Consider the following 16,612-nt stretch of genomic DNA (forward strand, 5'->3'; position numbering starts at 1 on the left):
TTTTTAAAAATAAAGCAAATACTGTTTTTTTATTTTTTAAAAAATAAAGAAAAAATTCAGGCATTGGGAAAGATGTATTATTTTTATGATCTTCTTAGCTCTGAAGAATATTTTACAATGTTTACCTTTGCATTATTCTTCCTATAGTTGTTATTTTCAGTTCAAAACTCACAAATTTAGAATATTGTAATATTTATTATATAGATCATTTCTTTGTTTCACTCTACTAATCCCAGGTACTAATTAATTCAATGAACATGTGTTATTTTAATTACTAGAAATGTAAATCTTATCTATTTTACAACTTTGTTTTAGGACCAGACTTACTTCAATTTCTTCAATCTGGTTAATCATACAAAAAGTGTTATTTTTAGATTCTAAAAACCAGAAGCCTGCCAAAGTAAGAATTATGTGGCTAATGCTTGCAAAACAGAGTCTCTGGCAATAATAAGTATAATATTAAGAATAATAATCCATACATGTTGGTTGTATGTTCTTCAAGACAATTTTAAGCAATTGTGCTTGGCTGTCAGCCCATTCTATGGACAGAATTTCCATTTCCAGCCAGATATCCAAGAAATTGCTGACTGGAAAGTCCAACTTGTGAACAGCCAAATGAGAGCCAACCATTGAATTATTATCAACTAAAAACATTGTCTTAATGGTAATATATATGTACATACACATATGTATATGTATGTATATATACATACCATTTCAGCCTCTCCATCATGTTCATTTGCTATGACCCAGCATAGCAGAAGTAACAACCATATTCCTGCAGACCCAGCTCTGCATATGAGTGTGGAGCTCATGTAATTAGGAGATGTCTATTAGTTCTTCTAGATGATGGTACCTTTGCTCTGAGGTTTAGAGCCTGGTTTTAGCTAGTTTAGATTATAGGTGAGATTCTTGATGAAAATATTGAATTTTATAAGCATTGACAATCTTAACTATTGTGTTGTTGGCCATTATTCAGTTGTTCGGGACAAAAGGCATTATACTTATGGGGAAAGAATTTCTAAAACTGTGGAAGTTAGAGCCAAGGATGGGTAATTAGTTTGTGCTGTAGAAAGAATGAGTGTAGTAAACAATTAATATACTGAATGACTGATAAGATCTCATGTATATAGTTGAGTTATCCATCTTTTAATTCTGGAAATCTGAAATCTGTTTTCTCTATGTAGGTTGCAATTCTTTTTTTGTATAGGTGTTTAGAATTCACAATGTTTCATGCCATGTTCTTCACTGAGGAGACCAGTGCCTATTTCAGATGCAACTTAAGTGTACTTTGATCACTGCAGACAAAAAAAAAAAAAAACCAGTTCTATCTCACTTCTTCCACTAGTATATAATATTTTTATAATATCATAATTTCACAGAATGTTTAGCCCAACTATAATTCTATCTCATGAGAATTACACAGTAAGCTGATAAGAGCTGTGATCACTACCAAGATAATCAGGATGATTATCTGAGAACTAGTAACTAGTGTGATTTTGATCCCTTATCCTGGTTAGCCAAAAGATCACAAGACAAACCAGTTTACTTCTAAAATCAGCTTAGGATATTGTCTGAATGCAAGGCTAAAGATACAAATCAATAGTGCATAGTCTGTATTTATTGATAACCTCAATTTTGAAAAGTAAGTCCTTTTTGTTAGACATCCACTGACTTTAGAGGTTAAAGTAAATGAGACTCATTTTAATAACATCCATCAGGAAGTACATGGATATTAAAACTAACAATAAAGGGACCTGCCAGCTTACAATCAGAAACCTGGCTTAAAGCTAATAGTAGCATTACAGTAGACAGCAAGTTCTCTTAGAAATGAAGTTATACAAAGATCACAGTAGATGACAAGGACATGATCCATCCTTATTCCTGTCAATCAGCTAAAAAAATGCTCCATATCCAAGCATAATAAATGTAGGGCATTAGCCCATGCAAGGACCTGGAATGAGAAACCTTTGGGTCTATAGTTTTGCCTCGATACTTAAAGATGGAGAGAAAGTCTATTCTATACTGCCACATATTTGTGAAAATCGGCTTTCCAAACATTCATTTTTCTTTGTTTTTTTAAGATTTTTCTAGGCCTTCTCTCCAAATCCCAATTCATGATCGCTTATGTGAAAATTATTTTCCAACTTTAAATCCTTGAGCATTTGGGGAAATCAAGTTAGGAGTGACATCTGTTCCAGATGGCACTTCTACAAGGTCTTCATTGCACTACAAAAAAAAAAAAAAGTTTACTGACAGGGTTTGTGACCTACAGACATCATATGGTGAAAAGGCTCTCATCAGCACCACATTCCATGCCTCAGTGGTTGCAACAAACTTCTATAGTCTGGTCTATGCCTACCCAGAGAGTTTTAACGCTATTATAAACTCTGGATTCAAACTTTACTTTTCTCCGTTTTTTTGTTTGTTTGTTTGTTTGTTTTTTTAATATCAGTTTAATTCTCCAAATTTACTTTTGCATTCTTGATACATGTTTGTAAAAGCTTCTGAACTGGTGAGATTTTTTTTGCAAACTTGACATAAGATAAAGTCATCTGGGAAGGGAGAATACCAACTGAAGATTCGCATTCATCAGACTATCCTGAAGGGAAGACAAATCTGTATGGCATTTTCTTGATTAAGGATTGATGTGGGAGGGCCCAAACCACTGTGGGTTAAGCCACCTCGGGAAAGGAAGTCATGACTTGTATGAGAAAGGTAGCTGAGCAAACCAGGGGGAACAACCCAGTAGGCAACGTTCCTCCACGGCCTCTGCTTCAGTTCCTAACTCCAGGTTCCTACATGAGTTCCTACTCTGACTTCTCTTCAGGATTACCTGAGACTGGAATTGTTACAAACCATTTTCTCTCCAATTTATTTTTGGTCATGACATTTTATTACAGAGAGAATAATAACCAGCTAAGACAGAACTTAATCCTGGGATCATGAGGCACTGTTGTGATAGACTTGACCGTGTTGTTTAGGGGAGGGCTGTGAAGGTGTTTGGTGCCTTGGGCTTGAAAAGACAAAACTTTTACTGACAGGATTAGTGGCTTTTACAGCATTGATTTTCCACAGACATTGAAATTTCCACAGGAATTGAAAAAGTCGAGGAGAAAAGTCAAGAGCTCAAAGCTCAATGGCCTGTCCTTTGTGAACTTGAAACAATTGTAAGAGAAATGCAGAAAAGGGGAGTCTGGCTTTGAAAGTTTCTGAGGGAAGCAACAGTTCTACAAAAGGCAATTTATGTGATATTTTGATGAATAATATGTGGTTTCTGGAGAGCTGGGGCTGAAGAATCAGCTTTGATTAATAAGAGACCAGAGTCACTGACGTGAAACCTTTCCTTTTCAGGAACAATCAATGCTGAGGCTGAAAAATTACATTGATTAATAACACCATTGAGGTAAAAGCTTTTGGGAATTATTTCCTCAGGGTCCTCACACAGAAACTGTGATCCGCCAAGGGCCAAGGGCACATCTTCATGCTGGCAGCTGAACTTGGTAATATGTAAGAGTCTCCTATGGGGTACTAGTTTTGGTGGCATTAACACTGCAGATTGATGGTGTCATGGAGAAAAGAGAAGTCTTAGCACCATGAGAGTCTGGTGCAGGCCACTGGTGAAGTTGCAGCTTTAGCTACAGAAGAGATCCCAGGAATGGAAAGGTTCAAGAAAAGATGCTCAGTTTCGGCCCCATGTGGCAGGGAGGCCAGTGGAGGGCACTGGTGTTGATGCAGCCTGTTACAGTGCTGTCTTGTAGATGCCAGGACTGTGGGATGACCACCATGACAGCAGCAGGTATGGAGTGACTCAGCCTGAGCCTAAGGGACAAACTGTGTGGAGAGCTAAGAAGTGGCGCTAAGTGCTTGAAGCCCAGAACATCACAAGGGAACTCTTGATATCACACACTATGTCATTCACAATGTTCAAGCTAGGTTTTTCTTACATTCCACTGTAACCATGCCCTGCTTTTTCCTCCACACGTGGAATAAGAAGCATCTATTGTTGTTGTTTTTTCCTCCACACGTGGAATGAGAAGCATCTATTGTTGTTGTTCTTGTTGTACAGGAGCTCAATATTGAGAGATTTTGGATTTTTAAATAGACCCTGTGTTTTTTTTTTAAGTGTTAGAATATTTTAAGACAATGGCATTTTTTAAAGGTAAGTTGTGTTTTAAATTGTGATATTAATATTAACATGACATTTTAGAGTCAAGCAAGAAATGGACTCTTATGTCTTAACTGAGATGTGTTTGTGATCAAGTTGACATGATGTTTTATCACAACAGAAGAAAGCAAACTAGGACAATTTCTTTTTCTACTTCTTAATCAGTCATTTCACCAAATCTTCCAATTTGATTTCATTTTAGTTTATAAACTGATTATTAAATTATTTACATAAAATATACTAATCATTTCTCTAAAATTAATTGTGGGGACTGGTAAGATGCATTAGTGGATAGAGGCATTTGAGTATCAACTGAACTAACTACCTGAGTTGAATCCTCAGATCCCATTGGGGGCAGGAGAGAACTTATTCCAAGAGTTGCCCTTTGACGTCCATACATCTGCTGTGGCACATGTGTCCTTGCACCCATGCACATATAACAGATAGACAGACAGAAAGACAGACAGACGATAGATAGATAGATAGATAGATAGATAGATAGATAGATAGATAGATAGATAGATAGATGACAGATAAATAAATGATAGATGGATGGATAGATCGACAGATAGATGATAAATAAATGATAGATGGAGGAATAGATGGAGAGGGAGGGAGAGAGAGAAATTTGAAACACATTTCCTTTGTCACCTGTAGACCTCTCAGTATTATTGTCTGTTAGACATTTTTTTTCCTGAATTTATCTGTGTTTATTTATTTATTTATTTATTAAAGATTTCTGTCTTCTCCCTGCCACCACCTCCCATTTCCCTCCCCCTCCCCCATCAAGTTCCCCTCCTTCATCATCCCTAAGAGTAATCCGGGTTCCCTGCCCTGTGGGAAGTCCAAGGACCACCCACCTCCATCCAGGTCTAGTAAGGTGAGCATCCAAACTGCCTAGGCTCCCACAAAGCCAGTACATGCAGTAGGATCAAAAACCCATTGCCATTGTTCTTGAGTTCTCAGTAGTCCTCATTGTCCGCTATGTTCAGCAAGTCCGGTTTTATCCCATGCTTTTTCAGACCCAGGCCAGCTGGCCTTGGTGAGTTCCTGATAGAACATCCCCATTGTCTCAGTGTGTGGGTGCACCCCTCGCGGTCCTGAGTTCTAGTTTGTTAGAATTTTTAGCAACATTGTTCTCATATAGTTCTCATAAATAAAACCGTGCCCATGATAGCGTTGACTGTCTATAACCTATATGGTTGCATTAGTATTGATTTATTTGTTTCTAAATTATTTCTGCCAACCCTAAGTATGAGAGTAATTTTGTCAACCCTAAAATCCTATGTGAAAACAAAAAGTGGTGTTTTATGAATGAATTTTAGGAACCTTTCAGATGGGACAAAAACATGAAGAACCCTTTCTAAGACTCACAATCCCAGTTCCAACAGGCTAAAGGAAGAATCCAAGAATAGTTAGTAATGAGCTGCTGTGTCCTCACCTTAGAGAAAGATGCCTGTACTAGAGCAAGGAGCTGAAGACCTTGAAATAATCCTAGCCCAGTAGTGAACATCCACCTCTGTGCTCTCCCTCCCATCAATACTGAAACATTAGAAATAATTGTGTGAGCCTGCATGACCTAGAATAGATAAAGCCAAGGTTATATTCTGAGCTAACCTCAATGTGAAGACAGGTCTCTTTCATCTTTAATTTTCTATTTCATTTGTACAAAGCTGCTGGAGACTTCAGAAGCACTCAGCAGGCCTGAAAATTGTTGATAGATTCCAAGATTTATTGAGTGCTTTAAACTGCAATTAATTACGAGTCACTGTTCAAAAAGTGTTGTGCCACACAGACTTTTATAATTGATTTGTATAAACACACCTCAAATGCGTATTGTGTCTGTGATGTGGTCTGTAAATTGTTTGACAGACATTTTTCAGATGTTTCACCTATGACTTAAGTATCCCTTGCCTGTATGTTGTTTCAGGTGCACTGCATGTGTGCTGCCGTAGGGGACTGAAGTCATCCTCACCTCACACACCTAATGTGTACAACTTTTTTTCCTGCTAATTAACAGAAGAATTAATATCAAAAATAATCATGAGAAATAATATCAGAAGCAAACAAAAAATGTGCTGTTTTTCTTAAAGCCATATTTCTTTTAATTCTTGCATTTATCATAATGTGAGAAAAATACATAAGTCTACTTATTATTATATTATTTACTAACTACTGATTGTTGTATCATATTATGAGTTTTCATCATCCATCATGGCCACTGTGCTATTTCAGAAAAGAGTCTTAGTCACTTGTATCTTACATGTTTCTTAGTAAATACTTGATAAAAATAATTTCTAAATTCATAAATTTTCTTCTAAACTATAGTCATCTAAACAGCTTGAAATTTGAAATCAGCTTTTTTGTTTTGTTGTTGTTTCGAAATGGAATCTGACTAGCTTTGTCTAACCTGGAATTTGCTATGCTGACCAGACTGGCCTCAGACTCACTTAGATCCACCTTCCTCTGCCTCCTGAGAGCTGGGATGAAAGGTTTATGCCCCTCATGGGCATCTGAAATGAATCTGTACTCTGAACACACCTTGAGCTGGTTTAAATAAGGTGATTCATCTTACCTTGTATCACTTACATTTCTATGCATAAACACATGCAATAAAAAGTTATTTAATATTTAAAGGGAAGAACCTAAGCATCTTTTAAGTATCACAGGTGTTTTCTTTTTTCATGTTTCTCCTCTCATGGTTGTCCATAATGAAAAGGCAAGGTAGAGAGAGAGCTACAGTGAATCCAAAGATAGCCTTGCTGTTCTCTCACTGTGTTCAGAGACTGATGCCAAGAAGTTAGAAAAAATAGAATCTTCCTGCTGATATATCAACTCAGTTTCAAAAGATATCCCTAGATAGAGAAATTGATGCATTCCGGGTGAGATGTTGTTTCACCAGAATTGCACTAATCCAGAAGGGAACATGAAATGCTAATTTAGATTTCTAGCACTTAGCCGTACTTACCATAAAATGTGTTTATTCAGGGAGAGGAAAAAAAAAAAACAAAATAAAAACTAAAACAAACAAAACAACAACAACAACAACAATAACAAAAAAAATGCTTTCAAATTAAGTAACTCTTGAGAAGCCAGTCTCTGGATATTTTCTGTACCTGTGTAATGGCAGCCACAAAGCCTCCACAAGCAGCTAAGTCTGTTTGCTTGTGTGATGATAGAAATAAATCTGTCCCTGTGAGGATCTCTGGAGGACGTCCTGCAGGATGTTAAGGACTGCTGTCTGTCCAGCTGTATCCAAACTGCTACCCTTTCCTTCTCCCACTGCACATTTTGCCTCCTTTGCCCCTTGAGGGACTCAACTCCCAGGTCCTCCCAAGGAATCTTGCCCACAATTCCCCATTGAAGAGTCTCATGCCAGGAATCTGCTCCATAATACATATGACAACACACTTTCTCGTTGACAACAGGGCTCTTTCTGTAACTCTAGAAAGACACTGATTCCCTTGAGGAAGCCTGATAAGGCTATGAAAACCTTCGTTTTCTGACAAATCTTTGGCAGATAGTAAAATCTACCTAAGATTTTCATGAAAAGTCAAGAAACTATTTCATTATTATTGATACTCTTGTCAGTGTGTAGGGGATTTACTTTCTAATATTTTGAAATTGAGCAAATCTGGAGAAATGTTAAAGAGTGTCTATGAAGCAGTTGATAGATGAAGTGTGAAAGCACACTCAGGAGATTCTATGTAAATTTGCTAAAGATGGTGTTTGTCAAACGCGAATCACAGAAAGGCAGTTGTCTAATGCTTTGGGGAGTCTCCCAACAGTGCAAATATGCTCTTTGCCTTTTCGTGCTGTTTATAAATCTCCTTTTATTATATGGCTACAGGTCTGTGAAGCTGGGTAAAAATGCAAGGCATTTGGGCTTTAGCTCTCATGGTAGATGCATTACATTTATGTTGAGATGGAGATAATTTGACTGTCTTCCAGCTACTGTGGGGCCCTATCAGATCGGCATCAAACAACTGCAGCATTGTACCCCTTCCCTCCACAACACCACAGCATGAAGGATCTGCTGGGAGAACTTCAGAGAGTGGGACTAAGGGCTGTTTGAAGATCCTGGGAGTTTGCACAGGAAATCATCAAACAGATGCTCAGGGATGCAGTTACGATCCATGATCTTGTAAGAGGTGTGCCTCGGCGTCCGTCTTTGCCTCTTGCTCCACCACAAAGACAACTTACCTATGTTAATAGGTTGATATAGCCAGTTCTTTTTCTCTGCATTATTTTTCTTTTTTTTGGTTTTTAATTTTATGAGTCATAGCTTTCCTTAGTGGTTTAGAGTCTTAAAATTCCATATTAAGTTAGACTTCTTACACTGAAATGTCATCAAATATGTTAGTATCACCTGTGTTTCATTAAAATTCTTTAAGGTATATTTCCCTCATTTTCTAATTTTATCCTGTAGTTGTCTTATTTGAATACACCTCATTTTCAACCCTCTGCATTATTTTCTCTTCTTTACTGTTAATAAATTCTTTAATTTTTCTCCTTTATGGTGCTATGGAGCTCTCCATTCTCCTCTTAGTTTTGATAGCCACCTTGCCCTTCAAACATATTATAAATTTATCAACATTTGTTGTTATGGAAGCACATGCTGTCTAAGGCCTAAGAAGCTCCAGCTCTGGAAAGTTAATGAACTGAGAGCATCCTTCATCCCAGATGGTAACCCTAAGCACATCCACCAGGCTACCTCTGCATCAGAAGGGAGTGGTTCCCCTCTACTCTGCTCATATTTAGGGATGCATTTAAAGAGATTTTCATCTCTACATACACAAAAGTCAGACTGGATGTTATCTGACTGGTAGGTACCAGTTTGAAGAGATAAGAAGAAACATATTGTCAAAACATTTTAAGATAAATAAATTAAGCGTTCTAGCTAGGCATAATGATGCACAACTTTTAATCCCAACACTCTACTCTGGAGGCAGAGGTAAAAGAATCTCTATGAGTTCAAGGCCAGCTTCTCTGAATCAGGTTCCAGGACAACCAGGGCTGTTACACAGAGAAACTGTCTCAAAAATAAATAGGTAGATAAAAGGATGGATGGATGGATGGATGGATGGATGGATGGATGGATGGATGGATGGATGGATGGGTGGGTGGGTGGGTGGATGGATGGACAGACAGATAGATTGATAAAAATAGTTTTTATCATTCATATTTGATTGCTATCATATAAATATATATGCCACTACCTTTCAATCCATTGACTGTCTGTGGAAAAGGCTTGGGATTGTACACCTTGTTATTGCTACCAAATGACCAAAAGTTAGATGCTAAATACAACTGCAAAAAGAGTAAAGCGAATAGCTCTCCACTGCATTTATACAGCATATCAACGGGATGCTTGCTTAGCCTTGAGATGTCTTTTATTGACATTCATTTTTAGCTGATACAAGAGTTACTAAAGTTATTGTTTGGGTAGAAACAGAATAGAATGTAGTAAGGAGAAAGGAAGAAAATACACAAGAAGAATTTTATTCAAAAAGATTTTCTGTAAATTGGAATGCTTACAATAATATTACCTGATTTGGTAATTATTTGATGCTAATGATAAATTTTGTGTCTCTCTGTTGTTAGTTATAACCTCTATTATCTGTAGTTTATATTAAATACTTAGATGAATAATTAAGCGTTTGTAGTCTAATTTCAGGTGAATAAATGGAACTGTATGTCAAAGTAAAACCAGCATAGACTTACATGCTTGTTTAGCTTTATTTTCTTTTGTTATTTTATTCTCAGAGTTTACAGTTAGATATTGTGCTGCATTCACAATACTTTAAATCACCTTTTGCTCGTAAAACTGGAATATTCTGTCTTATTCTACCTTTAGATCATAACTGAATGAGATTGTAGAATTTCTTGCAAAAATGTTTTTTAAAATAGTTCCCCCCAAAAAATTGGTAAGAAATTATAATGATATATGGGCTGAAAATAGCACACTATGTGTGTTGAATCATAAATATAAATTATTCTTAATATTGGTTGTAGTGTTCTCACACAAATCATCCTATGATGCAGAAAGTCATTTGTGGATTTCTTTCTGTAAAAATTTTAAGATTATATTCTTGAGATAATTTAAGATTATATTCTTAAATTTTTAGGCAAACAAGCCAGAAAAAGAAAACGAAGAAGGAAGAGGAGAAGAGTGGAAAGGGGAGGAAAAGAAAAAGAAGAAGATGAGGAGGAAGGACAGTAAAGAAGGAAGAAGAGGAGGAGGAAGAAGACAAGGAAGAGGAGGAAGAAGAAGAAGGGGAAACCAACTCTATGTCTGTATGTCTGACAAGCTATATCTGATGATATCTGATAAATCAAGGTTTAGAGCTGTTTCCTGGGTCCTGTTTATATTCGTGTGGATGGAAATCTGCTTATATTGAGCAATAGTCACCCTGGCATGGATAACGCAAAAGCCAGTATTTGCAACGACAAAGCCTTTTTGTTTGTCTCCAGAGAAATCATTGTGCTGGGCAGAGACTGATTTGAGAGGGGGAATTGTTGGGAGTTTTACAAACACAGGCACTCCAAACTGAACGTCTCTCCATGGCTTTTCACAACTTTCTGTTTAAGCTGTTTTCAATAGCTAAAGTATTTGGACTCCTGTTAGGAAGATGAAATGAATGGTTTCAGTTGGAGACAAAGGGAAACAAATGAATAGCTTCACAAAAATCCGAAGAGCCTCTATTTTATTGTATTCCTACTTTTCCAAGGTAGGGGTTGGGAAGTACACCAAATAGAAATGCCAATGACATTCTGCAAGCCCAATACTATGTAAGTCTTACTGTCAGCATGCTATCACATAAACCTCTTCTCATTAATGGATAGTTGTTTTTAAAATGATAATACATAATGATTTTTAGGAGTTTTATTTGTGAGTATTTGTGACCAGTTTCAATATCATCCTCTATTACTCTTCATCTTAATTTTTGAGACTAGGGCTCTTACTGAAACTGGAGCTCACTATTTGGGATAGACAAGGCCATCTCTCCAGCCCCAAACTGTTGCTCTTATATATGTAAAACTTTCCATATAATTCCAAAAATATATTTTGATAAATAGAATGTAAAATAAGCTCAGTATAAATATAACATAAAATCTTATTTAAATTAATTCATACTTCTCAAACTACTGAATCACTGAAAAACATGCATTTGAATCTGATGATACTTTGTAGCATTAAAAAATTTTTTTCACTGGAGAGTTAAACAAGCCACTTTATTCAAGATGGTCAACAACAGGGGTTCAACGCTACTGCTTCATGGGAAAGACTGAGCTCTGCTCCTCTAAAACCAAAGGCAGGGGAGCTTAGAGTACTGGAATTAGATAATGAAAGGGGTGAGAGAACATTGTGTGCAAAGGTTGTCAGTGTAATTAGGACCCTTGTGCTGGCTCTTTGACGATACTGAGCTACTGAGCTACATTCTTGCCTTCCCTAGACTTTTGGAGATCGGGTTCTATCCTGTTCAATTTCTGTTCCAAAGGCATCTTCATAAAAATATACTCCAGGCTTCTAAAACTGGAAGTAACTAGGGAAATGTATACATCTAAAGGGAGTAATGAGCTTACACATGCAAGTTATCTAAGGTAAATGCTGGCAGAAAAGAGAATGCAATGACAACCTTAGGCCAATTAAACTCTACCTAAAGTTTAGCTGAGTTAAGAAGGGACAGGGCATTAAAGGCCTTTTTGGTCCTTAGGATGAAAAATGTTGCAGAACTACTTGTAAGATGTGGCAACATACAAATTAAATACTTTCATACAACAATAATAATCTACAAATACATTAAATTGATGGGGTTGGGGCAACATACCTCAAAAGCTATCTACCTTATCATGAGACAGGGTCTCATTGACCTGAGCTTATCTAGGTGACGCTTTCCAAAAGGAAAACCCCAAGAATTCTCTTGTCTCTATCTATCCAGCCCTGGGATCACACACAAGCATAATCACACCCAACATTTTTACATGGGCTCCAGAGATCAAACTCGAGTTCCCATGCTTGCATGGAGCTTTGCTTTGGAGCTGTCTCTCTAACCCTCAGAATTTTACGTTTTAAACTAGACTTTAATGATAAAAATAATATAAAATGACTTTTTTTCTGATTTTATTCCTTGTTTATTCATTCATTGATGAAATAATTTTTAAACACTTAACTGTGTGTCAAATGGGAGCTGGCTCTTAGGTAAAAGTGCCTGCCCAGGCTCGCAGGCTTATTTGTCTAGTGTGCTTTCCTTTGCTTCCCCCCCCCCTTTTCTTTCTATTTTTTATTACTTTATAATAATACCATTCAAAATTTCCACTTCCTCCCCTCCTCCCACTTCCCTCCCACTCCCCCACTCACCCTCCCCCCTCCAGTCCTAAAAGAGGGCAGGGTACCCTTCCCTGTGGGAAGTCCAAGGCCCTCCCCCTTACATCTAGACTTAGGAACAGAAAGTGTAGAATATATACGAATTAGTGTACTACTCAACAGTAAAAAACAATGACATATTAAATTTTGTATGCAAATGAATGGAAATAGAAAACGCTATCCTGAGTGAGATAACCCAGACCCCAAAAAGATGAATATGGTATGTACTCACTCATTAGTGGATTCTAGCCATAAACAAAGGACATGGAGTCTATTGTTCATGATGCTAGAGAAGCTAAGTAATAAGGTGAACCCAAAGAAAAACATGAATAGATCCTCCTGGAAATTGGAAGCAGACAAGATCGCCAGGCAAAAGTTGGGAGCATGCGGCTGAGGGTGGGGTAGAGGAAGGGGAGGAGGGAGAGAAAAAGGAGAAGGGCAGGGTTGGAGAGAGCTTGGGGGAGTAGGATGGTTGAGATGGAGGAAGGATGGATATGGGAGCAGGGAAGAAGATATCTTAATTAAGGGAGGCATTGTGGGGTTGGCAAGAGGCTTGACTCTAGATGGGTTCCAAGGTGTCCACAGGGATGTCCCCAGCTAGGACCCTGGACAGTAGAAGAGAGGGTGCCTGAACTGGCCTTGTTCCGTAGTCAGACTAATGACTATCTTGAATATCACCATAGAACCTTCGTTTGGCAACAGATGGAGATAGAGACAGAGACCCACATCGGAGCATTGAACTGAGCTCCCAAGGTCCAGTTGAAGAGCAGAAGGAGGGAGAATGTGAGCAAGGAAGTCAGGACAACTAGGGATTAATCCACCCACTGAGACAATGTGCCTGAGCTAATGGGAGCTCACCAAAGCCAGCTGGGCTGGGACTGAATGAGCATGGGATCAAACTGGACTCTCTGAATGTGGCTCACAATTGAGGCAGACTGAGAAGCCAATGATGATGGCACTGGGATTTGTCTGTACTGCATGTACTGGCTTTTGGAAATCCTAAAATGACATTTAAACCAAAAGCTTGTTGCAAAATGAAGAATGATGCTAAAGAAATGACATCCATATTTTACTTCAGAACAGTTTGCAAAATTAATAAACATTTCAAATATAGATGTTTAAAAATGTATACTCCAATAATAGTAAGTTACTTAAGTTACTTAAACGTAATTTCTCAATCACATTACAAATCTTTCATGTAATTTTGGCTAAAATATGATGATTTTTCTAATTTTATATGGTACTTTGAGTGTAATTTTTCAGCATAACTTTAAGGTTTTGTGACATAAAAACATGGCTGACCATATATTTCCATTTATGCTTACTTATGTGTTTCTGAGTGCTTAGAACTAAAAACAAAAATAACCAAAAAGATTAAGCCACAAACCCTTCTTCTTTTAGCCTTTATTGTATGATTTTGCATGCAGCACTGACAGCAGTGAGAAGCTAATCACAGAAATATTACAGAGACGTTAGTTAATCAAATACTCTTAGCATGCAGAGAGTGCCAGGCTCTATCTCTCAACCTTTGCTTCCTGTTTCCAACTCTCCAAAATTGAATATTTTATAAGCTGGGTTTCTTATTCTTTCTCTTCTCGCCTAGATATGAAAATTGCTATTTTGCATATAACCTAAGGTTAAATAGTCACATTTTTGATAAACAGAATCGGCACTTCTGTTAAGTATTGCTTCCAGTGAGTTCCTTGCATTACCATTTTATACTATTTAGTCTAGGGAACTGCTAAGCCTACAGATGTGCAGAGAGTAGAAAGAGAAGTTTTTTTTTTATAACAACATACACACACATACACACCCCACTCTAAGGATTCCAGAGACATATAAGAAAGAGATCAAGTTCATGTAACATGAAAAGCAATACCCAGTGATGGAAAGGGTCTTTGAAAGGCTGAGGCTGTGTACTATCAGACACTCTGCTGCACAAGAAAACTCCAGTGAAACGAGGAAATTCATTTCAACCACTTTAAACCTCTCAAAGGAAATGTGCCATAAAAATTCAAGTCAGTGTCGCCATTATTAAAGCTATTATTGCTAACATTTCTCATTATGAATACAAAATCAGTAATGAGGAGGAAAGGCTAGTAAAGAAATGAGACCAGTGATGGGGAGGAAGGCTGACATTTATTATTCAAATAGATAATGAATTTGGTTATGTTGAATCTATGTATTACAATTGCTCTGTTACAATCTTTTCTAGATTGTGACAGTAATAGTTTTTAATATAAATGTGGATGTTTAAAAGAAATACCACCTACAAGGTTGGGATATTGATTTTAGCTCTTGCATGATCTGTGCTACTTCATATGTACAATTTCCACTCAAAGAGGGCTTACGGACGGGGCATTTCTGTCAATTTGCTGAAAAATGAACAAAGCAACACTGCTAGAGATGGTGGCTCCTGCCTGTAATTCCAGGGTTTGGGGAACTGAAGCAGGAAGATTGTTGTGATCTGAGGTCCAGTAGTTTTGAGTCACCCTGTGCATCAGAAAAAAAAAAAAGATATCTCAAAAATAAACAAAAAGAAAAAAATACCAAAACCACAAATAAATAAAGTCCCATGTATTCGTCCAACGTATAGTGTTAGACCCTTTATACCTAGTATTTTCAATTAAAATGTGGACTTACATAAAAGTCAGTAACTAAAATGTTTGCTTAAAATTTTTCATTTTGAATTTCTATGCAAAAGTGATGTAAAAAATGAAAGAGTTTGGGGAAAATAAAATATTTTATGTGTATAGACACATACATATGGGCATGTGACCTGCAGTGACAGAGGTACCATTTTGAAACTGGTCTTACCTAGGTTAACACATTTGATCAATGGTTATACAACATGGTTTTCCATAAGTTAGGCCCGGATTATTCCAAATAAACAGGTGAATTTTTTAAAAAAGAGAGAATTATTACGTCTTAGATAACAATTTGGAAAGAGAGTTGTTTTACTGAAAATATATTTTTCCATACAATGTATTCTGATTATGGTTTCCTCATTTCAACCTCTTTCCTCCTCCAACAAACCTAAATCCACATCCTTACCTTCTTTCTGTCTTTCATTAGGAAACAAAGACATCTTTAAAAAGAAAAAGAGAGAAAATAATAGTAAAATAAAATAAAACAAAAACAAACTTGAATATAACAAAGCAAACCAATGAACAGAAAAGCAAAAGACTACACAGGGAAGAAACAAGAAATACACACATTAGCAATAGAGAAATTCATTTAAAATACAAAATCAGAAATTATAATATATAGTCAAAAGATATGTAGGATAAGAAAATAAAAAAACAGACATGCCATCGTTTTGTGTTGGTCTACTGCTGGGCATGGTGGCTGGCCTTAAGAGTGATTAGTATCTCCAGTGAGACTCCCATGGAGAAAACTAACTTTTCATCTTCTGGGTTAGGGATGTGAGCTTGAGTCTACTTACACTCACAGCACTGGGAACCACATCAGGCACAGACTTATGCAGACCCTAAGGGGCTACCACAGTCTCTGTGCATTCACATGCGTATCATCCTGCTGTGTTTAGGCCTTGTTTCCTTGGTGTTTTTCATCCCCTCTGAATCTATGAACCTTTCTGCATCCTCTTCTCTGAGTCCTGAGGTTGGGGGTCACAACAGGTTGATGGAGACATCCCATTTAGTATCAAGTGTTCCAAAGTCTCTGTCTCTCTCTCTCTCTGTCTCTCTCTCTCTGTGTCTCTCTCTCTCTCTGTCTCTCTCTCTCTCTCTCTCTCTCTCTCTCACACACACACACACACAAACTCACTCCCTCCATCTGTCCCTCCCCACTGCACATTGTCCAACCGTGTGTCTCTGTATCTGCTCCCATCTACTCCAGAGGAAGCTTCTTTGATGTTGGCTACGGAAGACACTAATCTATGAGTACAGTGTGATGTCCCTAAGAGTCATTTGTAGCTATATTTGTTCCTTTAGAAGAACAGTAGCATTTAGTTTTCTCTTAGGCCCATGACCAATCTAGTCTCATGTTCTTGGCCACCAAAACAGCATTTCATGAAGCAGGCCTTAAAAGTAATTAGCTCTCTGTTGGTTACTCCC

Source organism: Chionomys nivalis, chromosome 1 (genome assembly GCF_950005125.1).
Source record: "Chionomys nivalis chromosome 1, mChiNiv1.1, whole genome shotgun sequence".
Lineage (NCBI taxonomy): Eukaryota > Metazoa > Chordata > Mammalia > Rodentia > Cricetidae > Chionomys > Chionomys nivalis.